This window comes from Melozone crissalis, unplaced genomic scaffold, assembly GCF_028551555.1.
Source record: "Melozone crissalis strain CALT ecotype California unplaced genomic scaffold, PUWL_Pcris_2 ptg000014l_1, whole genome shotgun sequence".
NCBI lineage: Eukaryota > Metazoa > Chordata > Aves > Passeriformes > Passerellidae > Melozone > Melozone crissalis.
Genome location: NW_026535792.1, coordinates 11,175,002 through 11,193,450, shown reverse-complemented (window position 1 = coordinate 11,193,450; position 18,449 = coordinate 11,175,002).

Sequence of the window (18,449 nt, the reverse complement as noted above, 5' to 3'; positions counted from 1 at the left end):
TTTTTTTTTTTTTTTTTTTAATATACCAATAGAGGGAGATACATAGCTCTGATTGTATGGATGTATTGAGGCAGCCCAGGAGGCGTGCTTGTGTAAGGCTGAGACCCATAAAGGCAACTAAATATCAAAGATTTCAATGGAAGCCCAGTGTCTAAAAGCTGTGGTAGCATCAAAATCAGCTGTAAATGCTTGTGATCTTGTGCAGCCCCTGAAAAGTTGTGAAAATCACCATAAGCAAGAAACGATTGAGGATGTGATGGTTTCAGAAAATTGTTACAAAGATACTTTATGTATCCTTTTGCTATGAACAGCACACATGCTTTGCGCTCTGCAGCATGTCATCAAATGCTTCAGTTAATTACTCACTAATTATAACACTGTTGAATGGCTACACTGTGGCAACCGTATAATTATGGAGCATAAAGTACTGAGCAGTTGCAAGGCCGAGCATATTGACTGATTACAATAAATCTCCTGCTTATTGTTGATATTTTTCACCTGCTTAACAGTTGTAATGTTTGCCTGTCATACCCTCAAACTCAGAGCAGTATATGAAGTGTTAGTAGCAGAAGTTAATTAAAGTGGAAAGCAGGAAAGCTGCACTGAAATGGTAGTGTATGATGACAAATATATGCTGAAACACAAAACCTGGAAATGGCCCTTCACAGCTGCCAGGGCACAGCATTCCTCTCACACCCATTATGCAACTCCCTCACGGAAAGAGGGAAAAGGAGAAAAGAGGTCACTGATGTTTTAAAAATACAGTGAGGTGAGTCAGAATCTCAGGGCAGCTCACAGAGATGGAGAGGGAGTTTATGCTTGTGTGTGCTTCCAGGATTCCAGCATCACCAGGGGGAGACGGCATTGAAAGAGCTGCTGGAAATGTTGCCAGCTAATGAGCCCTGCAGGGGCTCCCCTGGCACGCTGGGGCTGCCTGGAGCACCGTGTGCCCCTGCAGTACCAGCGGGATCCCCAGCTCGGGCTGGAGGGAGCAGATGATGCACAGCTGGCGCAGGTTGTCCTTCCCAAGCAGACTCTTACACCACAGGAGATGTCAGCTAACCATCTTAGGGCAGTTGGCGGGCTGCTTTGTACTTGCTGGTACAAAGTACAGCTAAAAGTCTTCATCTACCCTTTTTATGTTTAAGGGAAGACACAAACACAGGCAAAAATCCAGCCCTGGGTCTTGTGTGTTCCACAAATAATTTTTGCTGTCCCCTCAAATACACTGATGTTCAGGATCTGGGGAAGTGTGTACTAAGCTGTCCCTGCCGTTCATATCTTGCACTAGAGCCAGGAACAAAATACAAAGCTGTTCAGCAAAAGACACTATTTCATTAAAACTCAGTGAAAGCCTTGCTTGCTCATGCTGCTATGAGTTGTTATTGCTGTGTTCTCAGAATGGAATGGCAAAGCAGGAAATGCCTGATCAAAGAGTGTTCCACTTCATTTTTGGGAAAGTGAGTCACTCCACACTGCTGTGCTTCTCGTTCCCTCCCAGTGCCACCTGCCATACAAATGTGCACTCGGAGGAAGGCTCAGTGATTGTCATCTGCAGAGCATTGAAGTGCTACAGAGCCAACTTTTCACTTGCAAGTGAATGGGAAGTTCTTTCCACAAAGACAAATCTTTCTTAAAACATGCTGCTGGTTCCTTCCTTGTGAATAGAGCCTGACTCTTGGAGCAGCCTTGCCTATCTCTAGATTTAAGGCTCTGAAAGTTGAAAAGAAGCCTAAAGGATCTGTGTGAGCTATTAGCATAAAGGCCTCACAGTGCACTTAGGAACTTCTGTATTTATTGTTGATGTTCATTATCAAAAAGAATAAAATGTTTTAGCAAAATGTGATAAATTAATGCCATAGAGAAAACTGCAACAATTGCTGAGTCTGGGTTTGGACTACATTAGGAAGAAGATAATTGCTGGTGTAATTACACACAGCTCCAGACAGTGGTGTGTCTGACCCATGGTCATTTTTATGCCCATACTAAAATGTCAGTAATATCCTGCAATAGAATGTCACCCCATTCTCCTCCCCAGATCCTCTCAGCATTGTTAGAGCTGATAATGCATCTGCAGTCTGCACATTTTTCTCAGTGTTTGTTTTGGAAATGTTCCATTCTTCAACCATCATATAAACTTTGGCTTAAGTGACAGCCTGGACCTGGAAGAGTTTCAGGACACAACAATGTGGGGCGTTTACTGATTTTCGATGCCTGTTGAGAATGATAGACTGGTAAACTCTTCTGTGGATGATATATGTAAAGTGTGTGGCTGTTTGCCAGTATATCCAGTATATATAAAAAAGCAAGTTACTTAAAAGGGGACTCCAGAGAGACAGAAAGACTGTTCTTACTTTTTCCTGACATAGTCCTGGTCTCCTTTATCTTTTTATTGTTTCTGAATTCAGTGAAGTCTATTGTGTTGCTGTAAATGGTCCTAATTGTGGCCAATCTGTTATGAATTTTCTGAGATATTTGTGCGTCTTTGAGCTTTTTTACTCATTCAATGCAGTATTTCCTTTGGAATTTCAAAATAATTTGTCCTTAGGATAATTTTATTGCATTCATTTCTTTGACGTGCACAGGGTCTCACCAGAGAAAGGGTTGGCTCTGTTCTCTTTAGTGTGTCTCTTAGGGAAGTATGAGTCATGGCTTTTAAGACTCCTTTTGTTTCATGAAGATGTTACTTTTAGAATATTGTCAAGATGAGCCCAGGTTACCAGCTGGGAACAAGAGAGGATGAACAGGTCTCCCTTTACCATTCTTGTGCTTTCAGATTTTGAACATTTCAGAAAGGCTGGTATGAATCTTGCTTCTCTTCCCTCCCAACTCTTTTGGTGCTTAGAAGCTCTTGCACACACAAGTTCTCAGACAATTTCTGTAGTTTTGGGAGCAGGGATTTGTAGGCAAAAAACAGTCATGCTTTGATTTTGCAGAATGAGGTGCAGGGAGATGTGTTTCAGATCCCGGGCCACAGTGGAAATTGCAGCATTGCAGGCCTGCACATGTGGAGTGCTGGAAATAGTGGCTCCACTGAGTATAAGGTCAGGTCACACTTGGAAAACACCAAAAAATTGCAGGGGATCAGTCCAGCACTGCTGCAGCAAATAGGAGCTTTGTGGTTTATTCCTATAACATGCAAAAGAAAAAGAACCCTGGACCAAAACACTGTTTCTGGTTCCCCTTCCATGAAATGTGAGTATCACTCAAGTGTTGTTATGAGCTGTGAAAAGCTCGGTAGTCTGAACTTTTGCTAGTTGTAGAACACAGAGAAGACAACTCTTTTTGTCAAGGAGCCAGAGGCGTATGTGATGTAAATCTGCTGTTCCACTGATTTCAGGAGAACCCAACAGGCGTGTGCTACATCAACAAATCTGATGGGAAATAATCAACAAATGATATGAATCAATTTAACCCCTAAAAAGCCATAGCAGCATGCAAAACTCATGGTGAAACCTATGAAAACCATAAGCACATAGCTTTGAGGAAGTGGCTGAGGCTAACTGTGAAAATTAAACTTAAAGCGTTAGAAAGGTGGTGGGTGGATCTGCAGTGGGTGCTGAAAGTTCACCAGGGCCCTGCTCTTCACTCAGGCCCCTTTTGCACTGAAGGTGCAGTTCTGGGGAGCAAGAGGAGCTAGACTAGAGGAAAGAGATTCCTTTCAGGTCAGGAGAGGACTGATTTTCTTTGTAAAGATCTTTCCTTTCACCATGCCAAGGATCAGTTGCTAGTTTAGAACATTTCCCTCTTTCAAAGGGGAGCAAACAGCAGCTCTGTTTCATCTCTCAAGGTGTGGTATGTGCAGGGGCAGCCAGGTGACAAACAGGCAGCCTGTGCCTGAGCACTCCTGTTGATAAAGGCATTTGTGGAGCTGAGCCCATGTCGGAGCTGCAGAGAGCAAATGTTTGCTGCACGTGCTCCATTAGTGCCGTTATCGGCTTGGGACGAGCCAGAGAATGGGAGCTGCTTTGTGGTACAGCTACTAATGCTAACTAAGAGTGTCATTCAGGAAGGAAATTTAATCTCACGTTTGCAATTTGATTCAGACTTCTCCATTAATGATTTTTCCTGCACAGATATTGCTGTGCAGGCGCTGGGCCGGGCCTGTGGGCAGAGCGAGCGCTGGCAGCGGCTGTGCGGGCCCTGAGGCAGCCATTCCCTCAGCCGGGCTGAGCTCTGTCCAGCAGGCTGATAAAAACACAAAAATACAGCTCCCTGAGCCTGTACCAAATAGGATTTATCTTACAGCATTTCCCCAGCCACTGCTCCCTGGGAGAGGCACCAGCACTGGGTAGGGCCCTCCCCATCCAGGCAAAGGCCCACAGGTGGTTCTGTCAGGGCAGCACAGGTAAAATGGCCATGAAAAAAAGCAGGGTTTGGATCTCCGTGACTGCAGGCAGCAACCACAGGGGTTGATTTATCCCTGACCTCACATGCACAGCAGCACTGGCACAGGACACATGTCTGTCCATGCACAGCAGCACTGGCACAGGACACATTTCTCTCCACACGTGGCTGGGGCTGCCAAGGAACTTGCCAGGATATGAAGTGTGTCTGGTGTGGAAATCAAAGCCAGCTTCAACTGCTGGGAGCTATGAGCAGCAAGGTCTCCAGCCTGGAGGGCTCTACCAGCTTTTGTCCTCTTTAAGGGGCTAAGTGAGGTGGTATAATGTTACAGCAGCATGGATTTTCTCATTTTAGCAATAAACAGAATTTCTGAGGTCTGAAAGTAAAACTGGGGACAAGATGAGTAATTTTTTTTAAAGTCACCTTTTTTTCCCCAAGAACACCTTTTCATCTTTCTTTGTGGAACACTTTTTACGATCGCACAAACCTCTGTTAACAAAAGAATAAGTAAACTGGCTGGGTTAACTGAAATATTATTTTTCTACCTCAAACAAAATGGTGGGATTTTTAAAATTTACCTGGAGTCTTAAATTTTTTCATAGAAAACTGGGCCTAAAATGAAATCTGAAATTGTTTTAACTGATCACATTTTCTCAGCTTTTCCTTTCTCTTATCTTTGTGTTTTTGTTCACATGCTTTCCTCTTTAGTGGCTCTTTCCTTAAATTGACTCCATGTTTGTATTAGGTTTTTGCCCAGAGTTGGTACAGAACAAGCAGAGTTGGTTCTCTGACCTGCACAAAGACTTTTGATGCCACGGGTTCTTTAATGAGACTTATGTCTGCCCGGTGACCCAACTGTGCTCTGACTGAGCTGCTACAACAGGGCCTTAGGGCAACAGTGAAATAGGCATAGGATGCTAATCCACATCCTCTGCCACTTTTCACCGTGTACACTGCAGATAAAATCCAAACAGTTTTTTTGCTACCCTGAAATTCAATCAAAACAGCTATGCTGCTATTGTAGCGTTCTGTTTTTATGTTTTCCTTCCTAGCAAAGCAAGAATGGGAGATAAATTTGCCTTTAAACTTGTTCTCAGTTTGACACTTAAAATACTGTTTACTTACTTATGATAAAAGCTGTGGGTTTGGTTCTTTCAGGAGGATCTAAATTGCTAATGACCAAAAGACACACTAGAGAAATTGCTGTCATCATCTGCAGTTTTCCTTTTGTTCTCTAAATCTGAAAAATTATTTTTCAAATTTCTGCCAATGAAAACAATATCAAACTGGTTGAGACACAACTGTGTGGAGAGCAAAGCCTCTTACAATAGGAAAGGGGGAAAAAGCATAATAGATGACTGGGCTGCCTTCTTTCATTTTTTGACCTTTAATTGAAAGATTGAAGATAAGTAGTTCCTGGGAGAAAGCAAAAGGCTGATTCACTTACCCTGTAGCTTTGAGTGGAAAAGCTTCCTGGAAGCCTTACTATATATTATGAATCATCCTCTTGTCATTCCAAGAAGTTCATAGACAAGTAAAATGTTAGAAATGGATTGGAAGTGGAGTGATGGGCAGTAAGGCCTAAGTGAGAGGTTAAAGGTCTCAAGATAATACATTCAGGGATCCCTCAGGACATTTTTGTAAAACTGATGTTTCTGACCTCAGGAATCCTTGTCTCCGTGTATTAGGATTCACTGCTCTCTTAGAATAGTGTCATTTTGAAAAGTTCACATGCTTTATATGAAGTTTTAAAAATGAGGACTGAGTTTTCTTTCAAGGAAATCAGATGGAGTCATCACTGCTTCATGCTTATGGGACTGCAGAGCATGTGGGGTTGACTGACTGCCATTTCAAACCCTGTAATATAAATGAAATCAGGTATAAAACAGATTTGATCACAGTAAGCACAAAGGAATCAATTATTAAATCCTCAAGTGTGTCACAGTATACCATAGGTGGAAGAGAATAAGCTTTGGAATTTCAGGAGACAGAATGGGGTAGGAAAAGTGGCAAATCCTCTGCTTGGAATGGGAATCAAGTGTTTCACAGTATGGCAAGAATTCAATTGACCTTGAAAGTACGTGAGCCCCTTATTCTTTTTCAGAGCCACATCCTTTCAGGATGCTTATTAGGACACCTAATCCTCACTGTTGACATAAGAGTTCATTACATATTCTTTCTAAAATGTAGCTTTAAAGATATGGTTTTAATCAAGGTGGTAACTCAGTGACCATTTCTGAAGCTAGCTACCAAAAAATTTTCCTGTGTTCAATCCTTTTTTGCCCTCATATGAGTGCAAATTGGGGAATTCTGCATGTTCTGTCGCTGTTCACTTTTAACCAGAGGTGACAGGATGAACACACCTTTTGCTCTGCTGTAATCTCTTCCATCATATTCATGTGACCAATGTGCAGTGTTTCCAAATCTCTACATGGACAGTGCCACGAGCCCTAGCGCTCTGCAGTGAGGGGTGAGGGAGAGCTACTCCATTGGCAAGAGTACCCAGATGTTTTAATGCTTTTCTGAAAGGCTGGATATTTAGGACTGGCATAGTGGTACAGCTTCATTGACAGTTCCCAATTTACATGGCAGCTGACCCAGACTGTGAGATGTTTCTTAGTTTGACTGTGTCCTGGTTTCAGCTGGCACAGAGTTCATTCTGTTCTCAGTAGCTGGTACAGGGCTGTGTTTGGGATGCAGCTTGGGGATGATGTTGATGTTTTGCTGGGCAGAGTTTGCTCTGAGCCCTGGATGTTCTGGTGTCTTGTGCTCTGCCTATGTGGGGCTGGCCAATAAATGGGGAGGGAGCATAGCCAGGACAGCTGCCCCAAACTGGCCAAGGGGACATTCCATGCTGGGAATGTAAACTGGGAGGAGCTGGCCAGGAGCAGCTGATGGCTGCTTGGCCATGGGATGGGCATTGGTCAAGGGGTGGAGAGCAACTATTGTCCATCACTTGTTTTTCTTGGGGCTTATTTTCTCTCTCTCTGTCATGTTTATTAAAATTGCTGGGTTTTTTGCTCTACTGTAATCTCTTTTCATTAAAGTTGCTATTATTGTTATTTTAGGATTATTTATTAGTATTGTTAGGATTATTGTATTTTACTTTGTTTCAGTTATTAAAATATTCTTACCTCAACCCTTGAGTTCTTTTTTTAGCTCCTCTGATTCTCTCCCCCACCCCACTGCATGGGGGAGCCAGACAGTGGCTGTGGTACTTCATTGCTATGTGGGGCTAAACCACAGCCCTGAGCAGCAGCATTTAAAATTTAAAATTATTGCAGCTTGGATTTGAAGTAAACACTTCACTGGGGTGAATACAGTGGGGAAGAGTGAATGCTTCTGTGCCTTTTTCTGCTGATATTGTTTAGCTGGAGACAGCTTTCTGCAAGACTGAATTACCAGGGCAAGAGTGCATTGATTTACATCCTGAAGGTTATCTTTCTAGTGAGAAAAGGCACAACAGTGTGTGTGTCTGTTTTTATTACTGTAGATTTTGAGGAGAAATATATGCTAAAATAAAAGAAGGGTTGAGGAGGAATAGTACTGTGTGGATTTCTAAATAGTGAACTTTAATACTGGAGAAGAGAGGGTTTTATATTCTGGTTGACTTTTCAGTGCTCCTGCTCACATGCTGGCATGCATCACAATAATGTATTTTCACCCCTGCATTTTGCTTCAGCTATTGACTCATTGACTTGTTTGCTGATAGAAGACAGGCAGCTGAACAAATCCCACAAGGGGGTGAGCAGATTTTTGATCACTAATGGTGCTCTGACCCCTCTATAAGGGATGCCATTTGATTTGATTTGTATAGCGAAGAGTTAATTTTATATTATCTAAAGTGCTTTTTGGGATTGATTTATATACTCCTACTTTCACATTAATTGGGAAGTATCTATTGTTATCTCTCTAAAGGTCAGCTTCTCCTCTGCTTACTCACATGAGTAATGTAATTGATGGCACTGCATCTGCTCAGGAGAATAAGGAGATCCTGGTTTGATGCCACGTTGAATGGAAATAGCTCCACTAAGTCTGAATGTAGGTGCTGAAAAATACTATAACTTCAGAGAAATACACCTTCTCTCTTGCATATCTCAGCATAGTTTTCTTTCTCATTTTGTCTGACTAGAATACCATTAAGAGTAAATTTGAGCTCTTTTACAAATAAATTTTTCAAATTTACTTGTAAGGAGATAATCCTGGACAGGCTCAAATCCTTTACCAAATGTTCTATCCTGGTTATCATCTGCTTAGAGCAGGGCTGGGCAAGCAGTTACTTGGGAGTTATTCCAGCTCTGGATTCTTCCTTTGCTGTGCCAGTTGTACCATCACAGTAAAGTAGCTCGGAAATGGCATTTCTACATCAGCATGATTCATGTTTTGTTGTTCAATAGAGAAGGAAAATTAAGCTGGGAACTTTAGAAGTGCATATATAAAGAAGGATGCAAAAGGATTGCTTACTGGAACTTGTATTAGATCTTTCCCTGTACCCACACTTCCAAAAATCATCCTATAATTCTGCCTTCCTGTCATTCTTCTGAAGTGAGTGATGACCATATGCTTCTTTTTGTTCAATTATTTTTGATGGTGTTTGTTTCTGACACATTAACCAATGCTTTTAGTCACAATTATCTCAAAGGACTTGGAATTAACATTTTAATAAGATATAATCTGCTTCCATTCATAACTTTTGGCTTTTAAATTCTAACACATGCAATACTTTAGTGCTGAATCATTTGAGGGATTCTACAAAATGTAGAGATAATTGAAATGAGGATTTAAACTTGGATTATTGAAAGGAGGATTAAATTCAATCTGTGAACAGCTTGAAATGTTTTATGTTAATACAATCACAAAAATTCTGTCAGATTTCAATTGTAGAGACCACAGCTCATTCAGAGGGAAGAAATAGATACTTTTTCCTCTAGATTTGAAATAAATTTAAGCTATAAAGGGGGAAAATGAGGCAATTCACAAATGTGAAACTACAGGAAAACAAATTTATAGGTTTAGGAACACATGTACCCATCAACAGAGTTTCTTCAATTACAGAAAAAATAAGGCTAAAAAGTACTTCAATGCATCTCTCAGTTCATCTTTATGCTTCTAAGCAGGATGTGCAGGATACTTCTGCCAGTTCTGGCAGATATTTATCTATCTAACTTCATGCTCTGGATTTCCAAAAGTAAGGCCCTTGTGGTCCCCCCAGGCAGCTATTTCCAAGCTTTATTATCTTTCATACCAAGAAAAAAACTCCTCCTTCCTTTAATTACCCCAGTTATACACCCTGTTTATCTGGACCCAAACTTTGTTTTGTGTTCTTCCTGGCAGTGCCATTTGTGTTCTTCAAGACTGTTCTCAGTGTCAGACACCCTCTCCCCTCATCATTTCTGGCTGTGGGTTTGCTCTCCCAAACTCCCTGCCCTAGGTTGTGTTCCTGTGTGTATTTCTGGTATAATCCAGGTAGCAGCTGCTTTTTTGCCTTTTTTTTTTTCTGCATGATACATTTCACTCATGCTCACTTTGTAATCTGTTATCTCATTTTTTTGCTCTCCTCAGACCTGCATTTCTCCCTCTATTTCTCCATAAGCAAGAACAAGTCCTTATCTTTTCCTTAATTAGTTTTATCTTTTTTTTTCCACACCAGTGCTTCAGTTAGACAAAATAATTTTGATTTCCATTCCTGTTCTCTAGCATACCTGGAGGCCTTTCTGCTTAGGAGTCATCTGCATCAGAAAGCATTTCTCCCTGAAAAATCCTTGAATAGAGCCAGACCCATGATAGAGCTCAAGCTCAGCTTCTTCCCTTCTTCCTGTCAGCGAAGGAAATAAACAAATTTTTGAAACAATTTATTCTTGCAAAATTCATGTCATCTGTTACCTGCCTTATTGTTGTCTTTCAGGTGCTTGCAAATAATTTTATTCATTCGTACTTTTTTTTTTATTCCCCCAAGAGCTGGAGTTAAGCTATCTATCTATCTATTCAATAAATTTTTCAAGCTACTATTTTTATCCATTTCTGTATTAGGATTGGATTTATCATTCTAGTAAACCTTTCTCTCTCCAAGTTCCCATAATCACTTCTGAGATTTTTTCAGCTTGTTCTCTGAATATTTTATGATGAAAATCATGAAGTCTAGACTGAATCACCTTAGTTATCTAAATATTCTCTAACCTTGTAAGTCTTCCTTTTTCTCTGAGATCTTATCCTTTTTTTGGCATTTAAGACACCTGACTTCTACTCGTGGTTGACTCACCTTGTCAGTTCAGGAGGTGCAGACCCCCCTGCCAGGTCCCTGAGTATTTCCCTCACTCAGTTTTGCTGCAGCAGAGCTGGGGAGGTTCCAAGGATTCTGCAGCAGAAGTTTCCTGTGCCCACCCCGGCTCTCTGAGGACTCTGAGAGCTGCAGGGCAGGAGGTGTCTGTGCTGCAGGGCAGCTCTGGGCATCTGCCAGGCCTGGAGGGGCAGGCTCAGCCCACACACTGGTGCCGCCACAGCTCGGGGACCACTCTGGGGACAATCCTTCCCTGAAGGGTGCCTCAGTCCCTACAGGCAATGCAGTCCTGGCAGTTCTGTTTTCTTTGAAGGATTTCCACATGCCTCAGTATGAAAGCAGAATTTTTAACCTAGTTATATTGCAATATTGCCGTTTATTCCTGTAGCACACCTCGCTAGCTTGTGATCTGTGTATTGGTCATAGAATGATGGCTAGTGGGGACATGGAGAGCATCCTAACCATACCCCTGTGCAGGGACAGAAGTAAAAATTGAAGTGCTTCTGACTGATTTTTGCCTTATCTGTTCTTAAAAACTCTGCACCCCTCCTAAGTAGTTCTTTCAGTGTCCTAGTAGCTGGGAAAGGTTTGCTTCTGTGCTCTGAATAATTCTTGTTGCATTGTAAGCTGTTTATTTTCTGTCCTGTCCTGTCCTAGTGCAAAAGCTGAGAAGTTTATTATCTTTCTCTCTGTGGGAATTGTGAATGTAGTGGCAGATTGCTGTCTCATGTCCAGGCAAGGTGTTCTTCAATATTTACACCATTTCCCTTGAAAGGTGTTTTAAACATGTTGGGGACAGAGAATAGCTTGTTCGATTTTGGAGCTGACAGAATGTGAAATCATCTATTTATTCTGTTATTAACCTAAAATATGTTTGATCAGCTTTTCTCACTTTTCACTGCACAATCCTCCATAATGCTACACTTTATTTTTTAGTATGTTTTGATATTGTCACAGATACAAGTTTAAACAGGATAAAAACAGAACCTATGGAAGAATCAAATATCAAAGCAAATATTTGATTTTTGTGTAGTTTCCAGAATACAAAATTATTCCCCAGTGTGAGCAGACACAATTCTTTGGAATTAATGGGGATATGCAGAGTTATCATGAGTCTGAGCAGGCTTTTCACTGCAGTATTGGTTCTGCATGTGCAACAGTCATAAATCTCCTGTCAGTAACATTCAGGGAAAATATAGACCATATTTAAGGACACATATATGTGCTTCCATGTTAATGTTGTCATAATGGAACATAAACTGAGGCTGTTAGATTAATAAGAGGTACCAGATTTCTGTTTGCAAGATTAATCAAGCAAACATACAGTCACAAACCAATTTGTAGAACATCAGCATTTCAGGATTCTCCAGAATGTGGGGTAGATAAACAGTTTCATGTTTTACAAGACACATGTGCAAGCTTCAAGCTGTCACTGCAACCCACAAGGTCAACCAAAAGAAGGAAGTATTGGGATAAACAGAATTACATCTCAAAATTTATAGATTGATGGGGTGACAGGAAGAATAATTGCAAAGAACATGATTCAGCAGAAACCAGGATCAACATTTTTTTAATCAGATACTGATCCTTCACCCAGCAAAGGGTAAAACCTGAGGCTAGAGGGCTCAGCCAGGGGAGCTGATATTTGCATATGGTTTCATCTTGCCACAGTTATAAATCTGAGCACTCTCAGTGGTATCAATGCCTTGCAGAAAATTGTGCCTCTGAGAAGGAAAGAGTAGGGACAGATAACAAAGGAGATGATGGTGGAACAGGCTCCATCAGCATCACATTTGCAAAGCTGTTGCATTTCACCTGGCATGAATTCTGTATTAAGCCTAAATTCACTATGAGAGTAAGTTCCTTCTCTCCCAAAAGGCAGAGTGGACACATATTTTGTGTTTGCATAATATCTATGAATGTTTAGATTTTATTATATTTGACTTTTCCTAACTGCATGGCAAGCTGGATGTAGCACTGCACACCTGTGCAGAGCACCTTGCCAGGTCCTGCCTAGGCACAGCCCCTGAGGTGGCTTCTAATAGAAATCCATAACTCTCTGCATCAAGTGCTGTGTGAAGTCACACACATTCCAGCATGTAAACGCTTAGCAGTAATGTTGGAATTAAAAATGAAAGGTATAAAAAATGTAGTTCTTGATATAATTAGAGTGAAACTGGAGCTTACTTAAATACTTTTGTCAAGTGTCAGCATTTGACTTTTTGCAAGATATATGTCTTCATGGAGTGAATAGAATATCTATACTTCTCAGTATACTAAAATATTGAGTTTTCTTTCCTGTTGTTTCTTTTTCTCTGAGTAATATCAATCAGAGTACAAGATGTGATCAGAGGTTGCTGTTAGTACATAGCATCTCAAGCAGATGCAAAAGGTGGCGCAAAAGATCTCAGCAATAACTATCACATGTAAACTCTGCTGGGCCTCCATAGCAGTAGAAACTTGTAAGATCCTTTTTGTAATACTGTGCATATAAGAGCATCCCCAAAAACTTGCACATGGAAGAAGATCTTTGTGGGGAAAAGGACATAGCCATTGGCATATTGAGATAATTGAAATCAATGACCAAATGCTTGTTAAAAGTTAGTTATTAATATTTATGCTGAGAGTTTCAAAGGAGCCTAAGGGAAATGTATGCTCCTGACTCATTGAAATTCACCAGGAGCTGAGTGCCTAACTCCCTTAGGTCTTGCTGAAAATCCCAGCCTTAATCTCTGTGTGACAATCTGATTTTGATGTTTTACAAACCATACTACCAATAATGAGGGTATGCTGAGGAAGCTGGGAAAACGTTGTGAGTGCTTGTATTTAGTGCCTTTATTTTGACATAATCGTTTAAAATGGCTTTAGATGAAAATTTGTGAAGTAAAGCAATTTCCAGCTGAAAGCCTCATGGCAGAGGCTTCAGTCTGTGTTAGTGATGTAAACACATGCATTAAACTTTGTAATGGATTTTATGAAACTTAATGAGCAGATTTTTATTGTGCTGTAATACCATGTTGAAACTATCCTTGTTTCTTTGTTTTTCTTTGCCTACAGCTAGAAATAAATTTGACATGCCTTATTATTACATTGTGCTAGTTCACTGTAAGTTTATAACATTACCTAAAACTAGAGCCTTTATTTGAAGTTTTTGGCAAAAGTGATATTCTCTCATGACTTCTGCTCAGAATGATATACAAAATTTTTAAAACTGTTTGGTATAGTTTTAGAAATAAGTTGATGGCATTTTTTTAATCATTTTTATTTCTAATGTGGTTGCAACTGTGAATCTCCAACTAAGACAGGCCAGGCAGCTCAGTTCTTCAAAGACTCACAGTAACACTGTGAACAAATACGAAGAGGTGTTGGTAAGGTATCAATGGCTGCTTTTGTTCAAACACTCTAAGATCTGTGTGACTATGAAAATTCACATTATACTCCTGCACTTCTACTGGCATTGCAGAAGTATAACCAAAGAAAAAAGCTTCACTCATACTGGTATTTCTGTCAGCCTGACTTCACAATCCCAAACTACTTTATTTATAAGATATCCAAGGATATAAATAATTGAATGTTTCAGCATGTGTTTCAGCTAACTGCCTTCCCAAAAATGAACAGACCCACAAAGCCCAGTTCTTTCTACATAACTGGAAATTTTACCTGTCTTTATTGTTGAAAGAGCTAAAGGATTCCTCATGGCACCTAAAACCTCCCCACCTTTAGTAACTTGGCTTCTTCCACATCATTGTTCCTGTAAACTATCAGCTTAAACCACGGGTCAAGAATGCTTATAGTCTCATAAAAATGTCCTGTAAAAAAAGAAACTGATTGCTAATCAGTGAACTATTGTAGTTAAGCTACACTGTGTTATAATACTGGAGTAGAATAATTTCTATCTTTCAAATAGTATTTTCACTGAGATGTTTCTTTCAGATGAAAGACAAATTTTGAACCTCAAGAGCTGTAGAAAAGCCAAGACAAAATATGTACAATTCACATTAGCAACCTGTTAATTTTTAGAAGCATAAATGGTAAGGTGACTGGATAGATGTAAACACCACACCAGTGAGGGACGAACCATTTCATCTCTCTTGTATGTGCTGAACAACAGGGCTGCACTCAGGCCCACAGACTCATGGACAGTTTGGCTGCAGTGCCATGTATGTGGTAAATAATATGGGGAATACTCAGCAATATCACACTTCAGTGTCCTGCTGAAACCAGCAGGTTCCTTGCTGCCTTAAAGAAATATGTATTGAAATAGTCATTAATGTTCTTCTTCCTATATTACTGAGGGGCTCAGTGCTTCTCTCCTGGTGTTCTTTGAGATTGTATTCACTGAAGGCAAGTTGTTGCTGGAATAGCTCAAGGTCCACTTGACTCAATTAGCTGCAGGATTTTAATATTCTTATGTCAGGTAACAAGCAGATCTGGTTGAACTTCTTTCCATGAATGTAGGAAAATACAGGAAAAAATAATCAAACTGAAGAAAACTTTCAACTTTTTTTGTCAGTACTTTGCCCCCACCCTCTTTGATTAATTATGATGATTTTATTTTCCAAAATTGAAAGTTTAAAGGAAAAAAATCCAAAATTTTGTTTTCTTCTATTCTATTGTGGTTTCAGTTACTCTGCCCAAGGCATGAGAACACAAGATTTAATAGAGGCCACAAATGACAGCATTGGTTACCTGGGCTTCAGGAGCTTCTTTCAGCTTCTCCTGCTAAGAGAAAATCTCTGGCAATCACAGATCCCACTGTGAAGTCGTAGCCCCACTGAAGGCTCCAGAAAACTCAGTTGCCCTTATTGGTAGCAGAGTTTACCAGTCTATTTTTATGATAACTATGCCCCAAAGCTGTACGCATGCAGGTTTTCTTTACAAACTTTCAAAAGCTGACTATTCAACAATTCATTATCCAAGGTGTGAAGGGCCTGGTGAGCATTGCCAATCCTGTTAACACCATTGTGAGGAACCCTTGTGCAGCAGGAGTCCTCTGACAACAGGCAACAGGGCAAGCCCTCCTCAGCAATTCACCCAAGTGTCATCTTTGGTTTGCAAGTGGAATGGCACCTTTGTCTCCAGAAACGTGTCAAGTGTCACTGCCTGAAACATCAAGCTGAGCCTTGTCGTGCTGTTTACACGAGCCTGATTGTGCAGTACTAATCTACAGGCTTTGGAATAGCTTCCCTTGCTAAATCCAGCTGAAGGCTGAAAAGTGCTTGATAAATCCTTAGGGTGCTTTAACTTTGAAGAATTCTTTTGCAACCGAGACAAACAGGATTAGTACACGAGGCCTTCCATAAGGGAGCTCTGGGTCTCCCTTTCACTGATAGGGTATCCCTGGCAATTTTTTTCTCCCATTGATGCCTCTTGATCAGAGAGGTAAAAAGATCAATAGGCTTGTAACAGCATCTCTTTAGCTATAATAAAATATCTTTTGAACTTTGTATTACAAGACTGTGATTCAGAGCTTTCTAATTTAGCTATAAAGTATGTTCTGGGCAACAGTTTCTGATAGGAAAGTGTGCTGAAGTCAGTGGAATGCTTTCCAATAATTTCCAGAGGCTCTGGATCAGGTTTTAAAATTTTATCCTGTTTTTATTTTTTTTCCTATGGTGGTGTGGCTCCAGCTGCATCACTAAATATGCTCTACTATTAAAAAAAATTACCAATAAACCAAAGCTTACATGATCACTGTAATTAAGGGTTTAGAGATTGTTTGGCTCTCACAAGTGTTTTAAATTACTATTTTCAAAATGAAATCTTGCAAGGCAGACTGCTTGAAGGCTAAGCAGTCTGTGGTCTTTTGGCAGGTATTTTCACCTCTGTGTATAAGTGGCTTTTACTCTCCATTTACTGAAAGTACTGGCAACCACCTGCCCTTATGTTCAAAGGAGAAGCAGACTCTACTCTGATATCTGAGAGGTGTAAGCAGGATGAAAAATCAAGGCCTTTTACTCACCACACCTTCCAAATGTAAATGTGTTGTGACCCAGTTTGCAAAAGCAATGGAGAACCATCCTGGATGCTGCGCATTGTCTGCAAAGCTGAGAGGGATTGTGCTGCCAGGGAAAATGCCTGGCAGGTTACCTGGAAAGTTAGCTCATTCCTTTTGGAAGTGTTTTAACTCCATCACAAAGAATTCTATACTTGGACATGGAAACACAAGTAACTGAATCACCAAAAAAAATCCCTGCTCAGCCTCTTCAGTGGCTGGGGAGTCCTGGCCCCTTTTGAAAGGCAATCTGCCCATTTGGGTTGAGCTAAGCACTTGCTTCCCTCTGCAGCCAGTCTGGAAAGACACAAAGGTGTCCAAAATGAAGATTTGAGCAGAATACATGAGCACACACTGACAACACCAAACTCAGGTGTAATCAATCCACTGGTGTGCTCTGATATTGCTCTGGCTGCTCCCAATCCTTGTGTCAGGTATTTCCCTAGAAAGTGTGAGACTGTTTCCCATGTTTTTTTAAAGCTGAGGGAGATCAAAGCCACATTGCTAAAGGACACTGTCAGCACTCACACCTGGGCTCTGCCCAAAGTTGAGGTGCTCTCCACCCCTTAGGTAAGATCTTAGGGCCATTCACAGGATCAGGCCCAGGGAAAGTAGAGGTAAATAACGTGGTGTATGTGAGCAGAGCACTCACCCTGCTGAGAGCAGCTCAGGTACCAAAAGCAGCATGGCAATGATGCTTCTCAGCAGAGCAGTTTATTGCAGGTGGGCTTGGGTGGCCCTTTCTCCTACCATGGAATAGATATTCATAGAGAAAAGCAAGGCTTTAGAAACTATTCTCTGTTTAGCAAACCCTATTCCCTCCCTTAGGTGTCTTGCACCTCACTTTCCTGTCTCCAGGGAGTTCCCTTGTGGCCATGATGAGGGAATTCTGCTGCCAGGGTTGGCTGCCTCTGGGCCTCACTCGCCTGTGTGGTCCCTGGCAAACAGTGCCTTGTGAGTAACAGCAAATGCTCTGGCTTGCAACGTTTTTCAAATCATGTTTAGCTCAGAGGAAAAGCATCTTTGACAGCTGTGCAAACTCAGTCTTGAGATACAATAGACTCTTACATCCCTGCAGTTTAAAAGTTAATAGCATACAGTTTAAAACCTGCCTACCTAGATAGGAACATGACAGATTTTAAGCAGCTTTAAGCCTCTAAAGTAAACAATACTAATACTAAAAAATTGATATTTCAAGTTCTTTTCTTCTTTTTTTCCCCTTCTTTTTTGTTAGGGGAAACCCTGTAAACATGGCAAATGTGTATCTTTTCTGTCACTTCATAGAAAAGCAGCAAAACATACAGAAGAAAAGCCTTTCTCTCTGGCTGATTTCCCAAATGTACTTTGAGTTACCAACCACATTTAAGAGGCTGCTGGAGCTTCTTTGTACAGTGAGAAAGTACTGAAACAGAAAAAGCATTGAGCAGAATATGCAATGACTTTGTCACAATTATGGGCATCAAACAGGGTTTTCAGACACAATCCTTTATCCTGCAGATGTTTCAGCTCAGTGTGTTGATCAGCACATTGCCCTGGGAAATTGCCTTGCTGATCAAAAAGTGTCTGTGTGTGCCTCCCTTGCACATATGTAGCTTAGTCTCTTCAGGACAACCACTAGTTTCAATATTCAGGAGATAGCAAAATTGTAGACAAATAGTTGAAATACTCCACTGATGCACCTTGACTCATTAGAAATGCTGCATCTGTAGTAAGCAAAAATATTCTCCATCACAACTAAGATTCAGCACTTAGGATGTGTGTAGGAACATAACCTTTGTCTCTTTGTTTAATGCTCTCCTTTGGGAAACAAATGCCTTTTGAGATATCAGG